This window comes from Lissotriton helveticus, chromosome 1_1, assembly GCF_964261635.1.
Source record: "Lissotriton helveticus chromosome 1_1, aLisHel1.1, whole genome shotgun sequence".
Lineage (NCBI taxonomy): Eukaryota > Metazoa > Chordata > Amphibia > Caudata > Salamandridae > Lissotriton > Lissotriton helveticus.
This window is the reverse complement of record NC_136057.1, coordinates 1237867338-1237880565: the sequence shown is the minus strand read 5'-3', so window position 1 is coordinate 1237880565 and position 13228 is coordinate 1237867338.

Here is a 13228-nt window from a genome sequence, read left to right as displayed (position 1 = left end):
ATAGTTTCTCTCCTTGCTCTTTTTCGCATTTTACATTTCACTCCAAGTGCTCTTGGCTGTAAAACCATGACAGGCTGTTTGTCGTGCGTGTAACAGAGCCACTTGAAGGCTGTGGAACTCATCAGTATTTTGCTAGAATTGAGGTGATGTGAAGATTACTCGATTGCTATGTACACACCAGTGTAAGTACAGGAAGTACCATACTATATAAACTGACTCCCTTACCAATAATTGCAGTACTTTTGTCTATTGAACGGAAATTGCGATAACAAAAATGGAGGGCTTCCCATGAAAATGATTTTGAAATAGCTCTGATATTGAACATTTCTGAAAAGAAAACCAAACATTATTAATCTATAGGTTTAGGCATACAGCTCAATGACCTCATAAAAAAATCACTCATAGATGGGTGAACTGTAAGCCAGTTCGATCTGCTCAATCAAAATCACCAGTAAACTTACTTCGAGTCTGCCAATGTGGCGCACATTTGTAAAACTACAGCTGATATGCGGCAGTTGCCAGCTAAGCAGTGGAAATAAAAACCATAGGCCATAACACATCCATATATTTTTTGTAGTGAAGTGTTATAAGACAAAGGATACCATGGCACCTTGCTTGTTGTGAAGCCAGCACAACGACATCACCCCATCGCAAGACCTCTGCAACTCCCTCGCCTCCTACTTCCACAACAAGATCGCAGACATACACAACAGCTTCAGCACACAACCGACGCACCCCACGACCGCACCGACGCCCCCCACCACCACCATCCGCGCCTGGACCCCGATCACCACCGAAGACACCATCCGGACGATGAACTCCATCCACTCCGGATCCCCAACCGACCCCTGCCCTCACCACGTCTTCAACAAAGCCAACTCTGTCATCGCACCCCATCTGCGAGACATCATCAACACCTCCTTTGACACAGCCACCTTCCCGGAGAGCTGGAAGCACGCCGAACTCAGCGCTCTACTGAAGAAACCATCAGCAGACCCCACCGAACTCAAAAACTACCGCCCCATCTCGCTCCTCTCGTTTCCGGTCAAAGTCATCGAGAAGACCGTCAACAAGCAGCTGGCCGCCTTCCTCGAGACGAACGGATCCCTCGACCTCTCGCAGTCTGGCTTCCGGGCCAACCACAGCTCCGAGACCGCCCTCATCGCAGCCACTGACGACATCCGAGCCCTGCTCGACAACGGAGAAACAGCGGCCCTCATCCTCCTGGACCTCTCCGCGGCGTTCGACACTGTCTGCCATCGCACACTAGTGCAGCGTCTCGGCAACGTCGGAATCCAGGAGAAGGCACTAGAATGGATCATCTCCTTCCTCGCCGGAAGAACACAGAGAGTCCGCCTACCACCATTCAGATCAGAAGCCACTGAAGTCATCAGCGGCGTTCCTCAGGGCTCCTCGCTCAGCCCCACCCTCTTCAATGTCTACATGAGCCCCCTTGCAGCCATCGCACGCCAACACAACCTCAACATCATCTCCTACGCTGACGACACCCAGCTGATCCACTCCCTCACCAACGACCCCGCCACCGCCAGAACCAACCTACACGAAGGGATGAAAGACGTAGCTGAGTGGATGATGAACAGCCACCTGAAACTGAACTCAGATAAGACGGAAGTCCTCATCCTGGGATCCTCGCCCTCCGCCTGGGACGACTCCTGGTGGCCCCCCGCCCTGGGCAGCGCACCCAAACCAACGGACCACGCATGCAACCTGGGCTTCATCTTGGACTCCTCCCTCTCCATGGCCAGACAAGTCAACGCCGTCTCCTCGTCATGCTTCAACATCCTGCGCATGCTACGCAAGATCTTCCGCTGGATCCCCACAGAGACCAGGAAGACGGTCACCCAGGCCCTCGTCACCAGCCGACTGGACTACGGCAACGCCCTCTACGCCGTAACCACCGCCAAGCTCCAGAAGAGACTCCAGCGGATCCAGAACGCCTCAGCAAGACTCATCCTCGACGTCCCCCGACACAGCCACATCTTCGGACACCTGAGAGACCTGCACTGGCTCCCGGTCAACAAGAGAATCACCTTCCGCCTCCTCACCCACGCACACAAAGCCCTACACAACCAAGGCCCAAGATACCTCAACAGCCGCCTCAACTTCTACACTCCCACTCGTCAGCTTCGATCAACCAGCAACGCCCTCGCCGCCGTCCCCCACATCCGAAGAGCCACCACAGGAGGAAGGTCCTTCTCCTACCTGGCCGCCAAGACTTGGAACACCCTCCCGATCCACCTCCGCCAGACCCAAGACCACCTCACCTTCAGGAAGCAGCTCAAGACCTGGCTGTTCGAGCAGTAGCGGACCCCCCCCCCCACAAGCGCCTTGAGACCCTCCGGGTGAGTAGTGCGCTATATAAATGTGCTTGATTGATTGATTGAATGGTATATCACCAAGACAGAAAATCAATATATGATCAGCCGCGGGCGGTAGTGGGAGAACCTGCCGGGCGGTGATGTGGGGAGGGGGAGGGGCAGGGTGGGGGGGTAAACTATGGATTATGGAGGTTTACAGGTGAGTAAACATATAAATAAATAAAACAAATGTTGTTGCGTGCACGGCATCCCCAAATGCGATGCAGTGCACGCAATGAAATTCGTTTTATTTATTTATATGTTTACTTACCTCACAGCTCCAAAGTTCCACCATAGGGCAATAATAGCACTCTTGCGGATGGGTGCAGCTTGTATGGCAGTGGAACCATACACAAAATCAACGCTCCTGTTCCATGAAAGAAACACGCTGCACTCGGGGCACCCCTTTGGAGATGCTTTATTAACAAGGACGCGTTTTGGCGTTCTGCCTTCCTCTGCTTGTTTTCAAGTCGGCACCTCCTGTCACAATAGCTCTTATTTAAAACAGGTAAGTTCATTGGATGTGGCAAGTAAACATAAAAAGAGGACTGGTTCCTCGGAGCAGACACTCTTTCCCTCGTGATGTATTCTGGGATTTGGAGTCCGGTAATGTACATGGGGCATATCAGATCGTCGCATTTCGCCTCCATGGCTCAATACTGTTGTTCCCCCTGCATGAGCTTATCCCCCAAGTCTTACTGATTCCATCATCGGGTCATCTTGCAGCCACACCACAAGAGCACCGTATATCCCATCTCCTCAAGGGGCCCCTCGTCCTACCTCAAGGACTCGTTGCACTCGGCGCAGGAGCGGGTCAAATGGCCACAGCTCCACCAGTATGGATTACTGTCGACGTCTGTCGGCGGCGATGCTCAGCTCCCTTGTCGGCGGTGCAATTGCCTATATCTCACAGCTCCAAAGTTCCACCATCGGGCAATAATTGCACTCTTGCGGACGGGTGCAGCTTGTATGGCAGTGGAACCATGCACAAAATCAACTCTCCTGTTCCATGAAAGAAACACGCTGCACTCGGGGGACACCTTTGGAGATGCTTTATTAACAAGGACGCGTTTCGGCGTTCTGCCTTCCTCTGCTTGTTTTCAAATCTGCACCTCCTATCACAATAGCTCTTATTTAAAACAAGTAAGCTCATTGGATGTGGCAAGTAAACATAAAAAGAGGACTGGTTCCTCGGAGCAGACACTCTTTCCCTCGTGATGTATTCTGGGATTTGGAGTCCGGTAATGTACATGAGGCATATCAGATCGTCGCATTTCGCCTCCATGGCTCAATACTGTTGTTCCCTCTGCATGAGCTTATCCCCCAAGTCTTACTGATTCCATCATCGGGTCCTCTTGCAGCCACACCACAAGTGTGCAGCTTATATGGCAGTGGAACCATACACAAAATCAACGCTCCTGTTCTGTAAGAGCTATTGTGACAGGCAGAGGAAGGTAGAACGACAAAACGCGTCCTTGTTAATAAAGCATCTCCAAAGGGGTCCCCCGAGTGCAGCGTGTTTCTTTCATGAAACAGGAGCGTTGATGTTTTCCTGTAAACCTCCATAATCCATTGTTTACTACCCCCCAACCTGCCCCTCCCCCTCCCCACGTCACCGGCCGACAGGTACTCCCACTACCGACCGCGGCTGATATACGATAAAGCTGAATAAAAAACAACTCAAGAACTTCTAACTGAAGTAGATTCTCCTACTGCTCAGGCAGCTGTCTGATTCCTACAGTTAAATCAAATTCTGCCAATTGGCAGCATTTCTAAAACTCAGTGCCCTAAAACAATCCACTCCAATGATAACAGTGCTCACTAATGAGAAAACCTACCTGAGCCCTCTCAGCTGCTCTATGTGCCGCTCTGAATGGATGTAATGTATTAAAACAGCATTTTGTGAACAGAGGAAGATCCAAAAATATTTACATTTAGCTTTTAATATTTTATACTTAAATCAGTGTATTAATGATGCAAGAAATACATGTCTTCCTTGTTGCCTTCTTCATTAGTTCTAGCCTACAGACCACTTCAACTGTTAGCAACAAACATATTGGGACCGATTACAATGTCGTCTGTAAGCCTCCGACATTGTAGGTTTATAGCCTGGCCCCCCAATGATAATGTAGGCGGTCGGAGTGGAGTGGCTTCTGACGGGCTCAAGGAGTCCGTCGGCCAGTCAGAAACCTTTCATAATCCCCTATGCACGCCGTTTCCACCATCAGGATTATAATGTTGGTTTCCAACAGGCTTTTCAAGTCTGGCTTTCCGACATGAAAAGCTTGTTGGAAAGCAACTTTGGGGGAACCTATGAGGGCCCCCATCTTCAGTAGTCTCCGGTTGGGGATCAGGGGTGCACCATAGGCATCTCCTATTAATCCCTGCTCCGTCACAGTGCCTGCCACACGGTGCAGTGATGAACAGAAGCTCCCATTTCTCCATGAGAGTTTGTGCTGCGGCTGGTTTCCGACCGCAGAAGAAGCTCCCAAAGAGAAATGAGAGCTTGCGACCGCATTGTGCAGTCGCATTGAAATTGCAGTGTCGGGACCGCCGACCGGAGGTAGGTCGGTCCCAAGACCGCAACGGACATTGTAATGATGCCTTTTATATCCAATTTAGACTGGGAAAGAGCTTTGAGTCCAACCAATTCTCATGATTTGATGGTTTCTCAATTCCTACTCCAGATTTGATGGCTTTCCTTCCTATTTTTGGGTTTGTCCCACCCAAGGAGCAGTACAGCAAAGTTTTTTTATTCTGTTCTACATTTAAAATAAATACATCAAATTAATTTATATTAAAATTTAACATAAACATATTTTTACAATGTTTTTGAGTTAAGTATCTTTCAGCGATAACAGGTTGCCAACTTATATTTCATGAATGGGGTTGGGGTATGTTTAGAACTTGCTTCCGAGGTCTCAGGTTCTAGTTTGATTGAAGGACCTCTTTCTGATTAGAGTGAGATAGATGAAGATTCGTGTGTGGAGTGACTGATTGGTTAGTTGTGGTTAGGAACATTTTCCAAAGGGGAAATTGATTTTACTGCTAGAGAATAAGAGGGGCATGTCTTTTATAGCAGCAAAAGCAAGATGTACACCAAGATTTCAAAGTCTTGCAAGATCCTGCATATCTAGTGAGCACACTTCCTTCAGTATTCTGCTTCATCTTGACTTGACATCATTTCCTGGCATTCGGTCGATGTCTGCTTGTTACCTTGTAGGAATATAAGGTTAAAATATGTTAAATACAAGGACCATGATTTAAAATAATGCAAGTAACAACCATATTTAACCAGTGGGTTGTTATATTTCAATAGTTTGAAGTCTTGAATGTTTTATAACAAGACATTACTGCATTAATTGGGCTCAAGAACGCTGTTTCCCTAGAAAACCAACTGCCATCAATTCAATCGCGAAAATTATAGAGATTTTCTTTGCTAAAGGTTGCTTCCTGACACTGTGACACAGACTCACATTCTGATGCTCAGCTGGGTGCGAGCACAAAACTCTAAAATCATCAGTGGGGAAGAAAAGACTGGCAGTGCACACAGAATGTCAGCATAGTTTGACAAAAAGCTGCACATTTCTGGATGATATACTACTAATAACTGCCTCAACCCAAAATGTAAAAAAACTACAGTTCTGATGAATCCACACAACTCTCATGAAATCTGGAAACTGGTGGCCATTTGAAAATGTCATCCTTGACAGAATTTGTGAAAACCTAACAAACTTTGGACTTGATTTATGCTTCCCTTCAAGGTACAAAATGTTCAGTGGATGGCTGCCATTGGTTTCATTTTTTTAAATGTTTCAGAAACAAACTCCTAAATGGAGTTTTCTCTCAGATTGTCAGGGTGATTATTGCTCTTCTTCTGTCCCTTACCCCCAGGTTTTATGTGGTTTTATGTGCAGAGAAGGACAAATAAAAAAAGAACATTACACAGTCCATTCTAAACAAGGCAAGCCGTGTAATGCCCTTTCTTGGATGGTCCCTAGTCTGTCGGGACATCGAAGGAAGCTACCGATGGCAGACCCCCTCTCTAAATGAGGCAGGCGAACCAAGAAGTTTGGCAGCCACATTTCCAACAAAGTACCCTGTCCAACAAACTTCACATCAGGTCCTTTGTTTCTTTTGATTGAAGCCAGAGCTGAAAACAGAGTGGTATTTTAAGGAAGTCTAGTATTTTAAGGTCAGGGCCTAGGGCACCCCCCCTTATCCGTCCAACATCGCCCCTCGACGTGCTCAGATACATTAGGGAAACACTTATGCTGTTAAATCCACGGGCAGATAAAACCGAGTGCCCACGCTTAGCCCCCCACATAATACATAAGGATGAAAACGTATGTCCCACCTGCCGAGGACGGCTACCACACATTAATCCCCTCCTCCCCAAATCCTTACTGAAACCCTATCCAACCTCTGATAAGACCAAGACCTATTCCCCACCAGCCCACGCGGGACTCAAGCCCAGCACTAAGGGTAAACTAATCAACGGACTTCTAAATGTCCAATCCCTTCCGAAACATACCACCGAAATACAGCTTCTGATTGAGGCCTATAACCTAGATATCCTTTTTCTAACCGAGACATGGATGGCTGTAGGTATAGAATCAGAGCTAGGTCCAGCATGTCCAGCAGGATATAATATCATTCATAAACCCAGACATACAGGACGAGGAGGAGGCCTGGGGATCATTTTCAAGGAGGAGTTAAACATCATTACTTTGGACGTTGACACCGTTTCCTGTGTCGAAATCCTCGGGATTTCCATAAAACATGATTCTGAACATTGCCTCACGGCCCTAATATGCTATAGGACACCGGGGCACTTCAATGCCTCACAACAGCAGGAATTGATCACTGTCATAAATAATATTTCAATCTCTCACAGCAGGCTGCTGAAACTGGGCTATTTTAATATATGGGACAATGACCAACTACGCACAGCTCTGTACAATATCACTCAATCCTGCCACAATCTAGGGCTGAAACAGTGGATAAATACTCCCACACATATACTAGGAAACACACTAGATTTAATATTCGCGGCAGAAGACCTACTGACCTTAGATACCATTCTTCCAGTAGGTTGGTCAGATCATCACCTCCTTAGATTCAATATCCATACCCCGACCCACACTGGATCCGCAAGGTCACAGACCAAAACATTCATAGGTCGTGATTGGAGGAACCTGATGAAGAGGAAAGAGGAAGGAAAATCCGACTTCCGCCAGGTTGGGACCTCGTTCAAACTACAGAACGATGTCACTACAAACTATCTCTCTTTTTGTAACGAGATAACCAAGAAACTTGACGCTATCATTCCGATGAAAACAATAAAGAAAAGGGGAAAACCCTCCGTGCCCTGGTACACGGACAAACTGAAAAAACTGAAAAACACCTGCAAAAAGGCGGAGAAACTTTGGAGGAAAAATTACTCAGAACAGGAGAAAGCGCGATGGAGGCTCACTATTGCACAATATAAGAAGGAAATAATTAAAGCCAAAACAAGCCACTTCGCAGACCTAATCCTCAAAAGCTCCAATAAGTCCCGCGACACTTTCAGGCTCATTAAAGAGCTCTCCCATCCTGCTTGTGCTGATAGCCAAATCAAGCCCTCACAAGAACTCTGTGATAGCTTAGCAGTGTTCTTTCAGGAAAAAATTAGTAAAATTATAGAGGGAATGAATAGTAAGTCTATCCCCACAATGCAGGATAACAGCAATCAAGCGAACAGAGATGAGAAGGTGGAATATGTTAGAAACCCCTCTCCAAACGCTATTCTGGAAAACTTTGTGGTCCCTTCAGAACAGGAATTCCTAAGAACAGCTCTTAATACGTCATCAGGATCCCCTTTAGACCCTCTTCCCCATAGAATAGCCAAGAAATTTGAGGATGACATTCTCCCAGCTCTGCACCAGCTCTGTAACCAGTCTCTCTGCACAGGCTCCGTACCAAAAAACTGGAAACTGGCGGTTGTCACCCCGCTATTAAAAAAAACAAATCTGGACCCAAACTGCCAAAAGAACTACCGTCCTATATCCCTTTTACCATATCCAATAAACATCATAGAGAGATGGGTCAGCGGTTTCCCTAGCCCTCTTCCTAGAAACCAACAACATTCTGGAAGAAGAGCAGTTTGGATTCAGACCAGTTCATGGAACAGAGTCAGCTTTGCTGACAGTCATGGATGACCTGCGAATGAGGGCGGACAGGGGAGAATCAGCAATTCTGATTCTGCTTGACCTGTCCGCCGCATTCGATACGGTGAACCACGACATCCTGATAGAAAGATTAAAGAACATCGGAGTCGGAGGTATCGCGCTCGACTGGTTCCGCTCCTATCTGACGGACAGATGGCAGGCAGTAGCTATCCCTCCATATCAATCAGAGTTCATTAAAGTTCCGCATGGGGTCCCACAGGGGTCTGCTATCAGCCCTATACTTTTTAACATTTATATGCAGCCCCTGATGTGGATTATCAAAAGCCATGGCATCAGCGTGACAAATTACGCAGATGACACTCAGCTGATGATCTCTCTTGATGGAGCCCATGCAAACTCACTGGAGACTTTCCACACATGCATGCTGGAAATGTCACTCTGGCTCAACCAGAATTCACTGCAATTTAACAGTGATAAAACTGAAATACTGCACTGCACAGTAGGAAAAATCCCCAAAAGTCTACCTTTAGACTTCTGGCCTCAGCCGTTAGGGGACTCGCCTACCCCAGTGAACTCAGTAAAGAATCTCGGAGTCACTATTAATAACAAACTGAGCCTAGAAACTAACATCAAAAAGATCAGTCGGGGCAAGATGGCCGCCGTGAGGTTGTGGTGAGAAGTCGCTCCAGACCTCTCTCCCCGTGATACCCAGGTGACTGTGGGATAAGAGCGATATACCCCCCCTATGGAGTTGGCTGTTTGGCTGCAGGCGAGATTAATCCGAATACGCTCAGCATACCCAGCAACCAAAGTTAGAATCACCTGGTTTTGGCTTAAGCTAGCAGGGTGGAAGGCGGAGGTTCGGGTGCAGCTGGCGAGGATGCCGACACGGTTATCTAAAACAGAGAAGGACAAAGACAAAGAGAAGGAGAAGACAAAAGCACCACAAGATACCCCAACGCATCAGCAAGGTATGAATGCCAGAAGCACCCCGGCAATTATAAAAAAAAATAACAACGTTGTGACCTCGGGACCACAACAGCGCGGGACTGGCGCCATCCGAAAAGTCATACCCCCGGCTCAAAAGGGGAAGAAAACGGAGACCCGTCAGAAACCTGAAACAGCGGCTGCGGAGAGGACTGATCGGCCTGGACAGGGCCTGGATCACCCTACAGCAGACACTCTAACGGACCCGAGGCAAGGATCTAGTAAAGGAAAAGAACCTTGATTGAAGTGTTTTCACCCAGATCGAGCCCCCAGCCAGACACGGAGCAGATCGTACACAGAAACGTCCTCGAGGACGCAACGGCAGACACTCCCAGCGCAGAGTCAGCGGTTGCTAGGCAACTTTGGGATTTGGCCACAGTACCCGGCAGTAGCTGCAGCAGCGGCACCAGCGGCACCAGCGGCGCCAGAGACGGAGCCAGAGACGGAGATGGAGACAATGGAGGAATCGTAGCGCCTCAGGTAACGCAGGCTACATGCACGAGCATCAGTGGGCTGAACGAGGCCAAGGGCCCCAGCAATGACTTAGGAGCAGATTTAAGAGGGGCGCCCTTTAGAGCCGGGTCCGCTGGGAGCGCAGACATGATGGAGGCATTAATACAAATGGAGGCTGAAATGGGCAATAAGGTTAAGGAAGCGAGTGCCGGGGGCAGTAATCCTAGTCTCGCAGGGAAACTCGCACCCCTTGCTTTTGGTAAAAGGACATTGGGATCAGAGGAAACAGAGGGAGCCTCATTGGAAGGGGAATGTTTCTATTCTGTGAATGAAGACACTGATGCTACTCAGACAAGTGACGACACCTCAGAGGAGGGAGAACTAGATGGGGAGACAAGCTCAGGGTCAACCTCGTCAATGAAAGAAAGCACGCAGAAAAAGAGAAAGGTGAAAGGGAGGAGGCATGGTGGAGACATGGGATCACCCACAATAGCGGGGAAGAAGTTAGACTGGGACTATTCTGCAACTTCACAGACCTACGTAGCGGAGAGTAACCCTGGCAATACTCCTATTCCGGCACAGTACATGGCCCCTTTTGATATGATTTGCACCACGTTCAAGCAGATGCAAGGGGAAGCAAGGGCAGAAAGTCGAAGGGCGAGGCAAGCTACAAAAAAGATTCATAACACCCTTAAAAAGGTTAATAAACTATACGATGGTATCGCCGAGAGAGTGACTGAGGTGGAGGAGCGGACTGGGAAACTAGAGGATGATGTTGGGGCATGGCAGGATTTCAAGCTGGAGCAGGAAAAATTGACAAACGATCTACAATGGAAGTTGGAGGATTTCGAAAACCGCCAGAGGCGGAATAACATTCGCATTTTGGGTGTGGAGGAAGGAGCAGAGGGGCAAGACATTATGAACTTTATGGTTAAACTGTTAAGAGGAGCCTTCCCTGAATCAAAGTGGGAGTGGGAAAGGGAGATCCAACGGGCTCACAGATTTCCTTTCACCATCAGAAAAGGCCGAGGCGGCGAGGGGCAGGCAGGGCTTCCTAGGGCTATCTTGATATATGTCGGGAATTACCTGCTCAGAGAGGAAATAATGGATAAGGCTAGGCCTGACAGAAAAAGAACTTTTGAGGGAACTACCTTTTTTGCAAGGCCTGATTTCTGCCACGTAACAGTTGAGAGAAGGTGGCGACTCCGGCAGCTCATTAAACCTTTCCAGGCCTTAGGTTCCGAGGCATTTCTCCTGTTCCCCGCAAGGCTAAAGGTAGTTACAAGGGGTAGAACAAACATCTTCCTGTCTGAGATTAAGGCCCAACAGTTCTTGGAGATGATTAAATCACAGAAAGGGGGTTGAGAAAACGCAGAGCTGTTAAAATGTTCGGATAGAAGCTGAAGTGGGAGTATGCACTATTAGAGTAAGGCTTTATAACTCGGTATGTTGCTGTCTGGGATATCACTGAGGGGGCATCATGTATAGAATAGTGAAATCACTCACAGAGGGGGGTATAGGACTCATAGGAGTACATTTGATGGAGGGGTGGAGGAGAGAGGAGCGATTACCACAAGCTGTAGCGGCTACACATAGGTCCCTTAGACCTATTTGCCAGTAAAGGGAGGGAGGGGGGTGGGAGACTGAGGGGGGGCAGGGTCGGCTTAGGGGGTAAAAAGAGGGTTAAAAACTTAAAAACAGAAGGTCACGTAGGGTGTAAGAAGCAGCACAGGAAAGCACAGTTCAGCGCGCAGGGAGTTAAAATTTTACAGTACACATTAGATATAAGTTGGCGGGTACTTGATAAACATCAGTTATATTATCAAGGCAAGGTATGATGTATTTTAATGAGTTGTAGAATTGCTACTATTAATATCTGTGGTTTGAACGATTCTGGCAAAAGATTAAGGGTTGCGGCACTACTTAGGACACTACAACTGGATTTGGTCTGCCTCCAGGAAACACACGTTGAAGCCTCTAAGGGCTATCTTCTGGAGCACCTAGGGTTCGCTGTGTTGGCAAATACCAAGCAAGGTACGAAGCACAGGGGGGTGGCTGTACTAGGGAGATCCACTGATGTAGAGGTGATAAGGAAAAAGGAGGATCAGTGGGGAAGGTGGGTAATATTGGAAATAAGATTTAAGGGGGATAAATGCACCATAGCTTCTGTGTATGGTTCAACAGAAGATGATCCTGAGCTATTCCAATTCCTGGACATTGAGTTGGCACTATGGCCCGAGCCAATTATATGCTGTGGGGACTTTAATGTTCATGATCCCAGTAGCTCATTTGTTCAGACGGGGAGGGTATACGCAGGGAGAAAAAAGAGAACCCATAGGGCACTGACAGATATGGTGACAAATAACTCTTTAGTGGATCCATGGGTTAAGTTGTACCCAGGAATAGATGGTAGTACATTCTACTCGGCCCCCCATAAGATACTTGTTAGGCTGGATTACTTTCTGGTATCAACCCCCTTGCTGGCAGAGGCAATAATAGAAAAACAGCCCCGAATTGTTTCGGATCATAGCCCACTGATTTTAACTATTAAAATGGGCCAGGCACGGCGAAAAGATACGCAGTGGACATTCGATAGAGCCCTTTTGAAGGACGAAGGATATAGGGATTATATGACAGAATGGATTAGGGCTTATTGGGAAATCAATAAAGGTACGGCTCCTTCGGGAGTGGTATGGGACGCCTTTAAGGCCGGGGTAAGGGGTGAGACAATGAGCTATGTGTTTTCAGCCCAGAAAAGGACACGACTTAAAATTAAGGAAGTTTACCAAAAGTTGATAAGGGTTGAGGAGGAACTGGCGCAGGATTTGCGAGATAAGGCACCAATAGAAGAACATCTGCTTAAAATAATGGCTCTTAGAGCGGAAGCTGCAGAAAGCATCTCAAAAAAAGCAGCAGAGAATTATCTAACTAAGAGGGAAGCTGCTTATGAGCTAAGCGAGAAGGTGGGCCACTTATTAGCAGTACGTACTAGACAGAGGCTAGCAGCATCAGACATTGTGGAGATTATGGACGGGAACGGAATTATGGTTACGGAAACAACTGAAGTAAGGGAAGTGTTCAGGCAGTTTCATGAAGAGCTATATACCAGGGGCAGGGTAGGAACTACAAGCGAGATAGAAAGCTATCTTAGAGATATTACCCTCCCGGGCATATCGATGGAAGAAAAGGCTAGGTTGGATTCCCCCTTTAGTCTGGAGGAATTTCTTACGGCATTAAGCA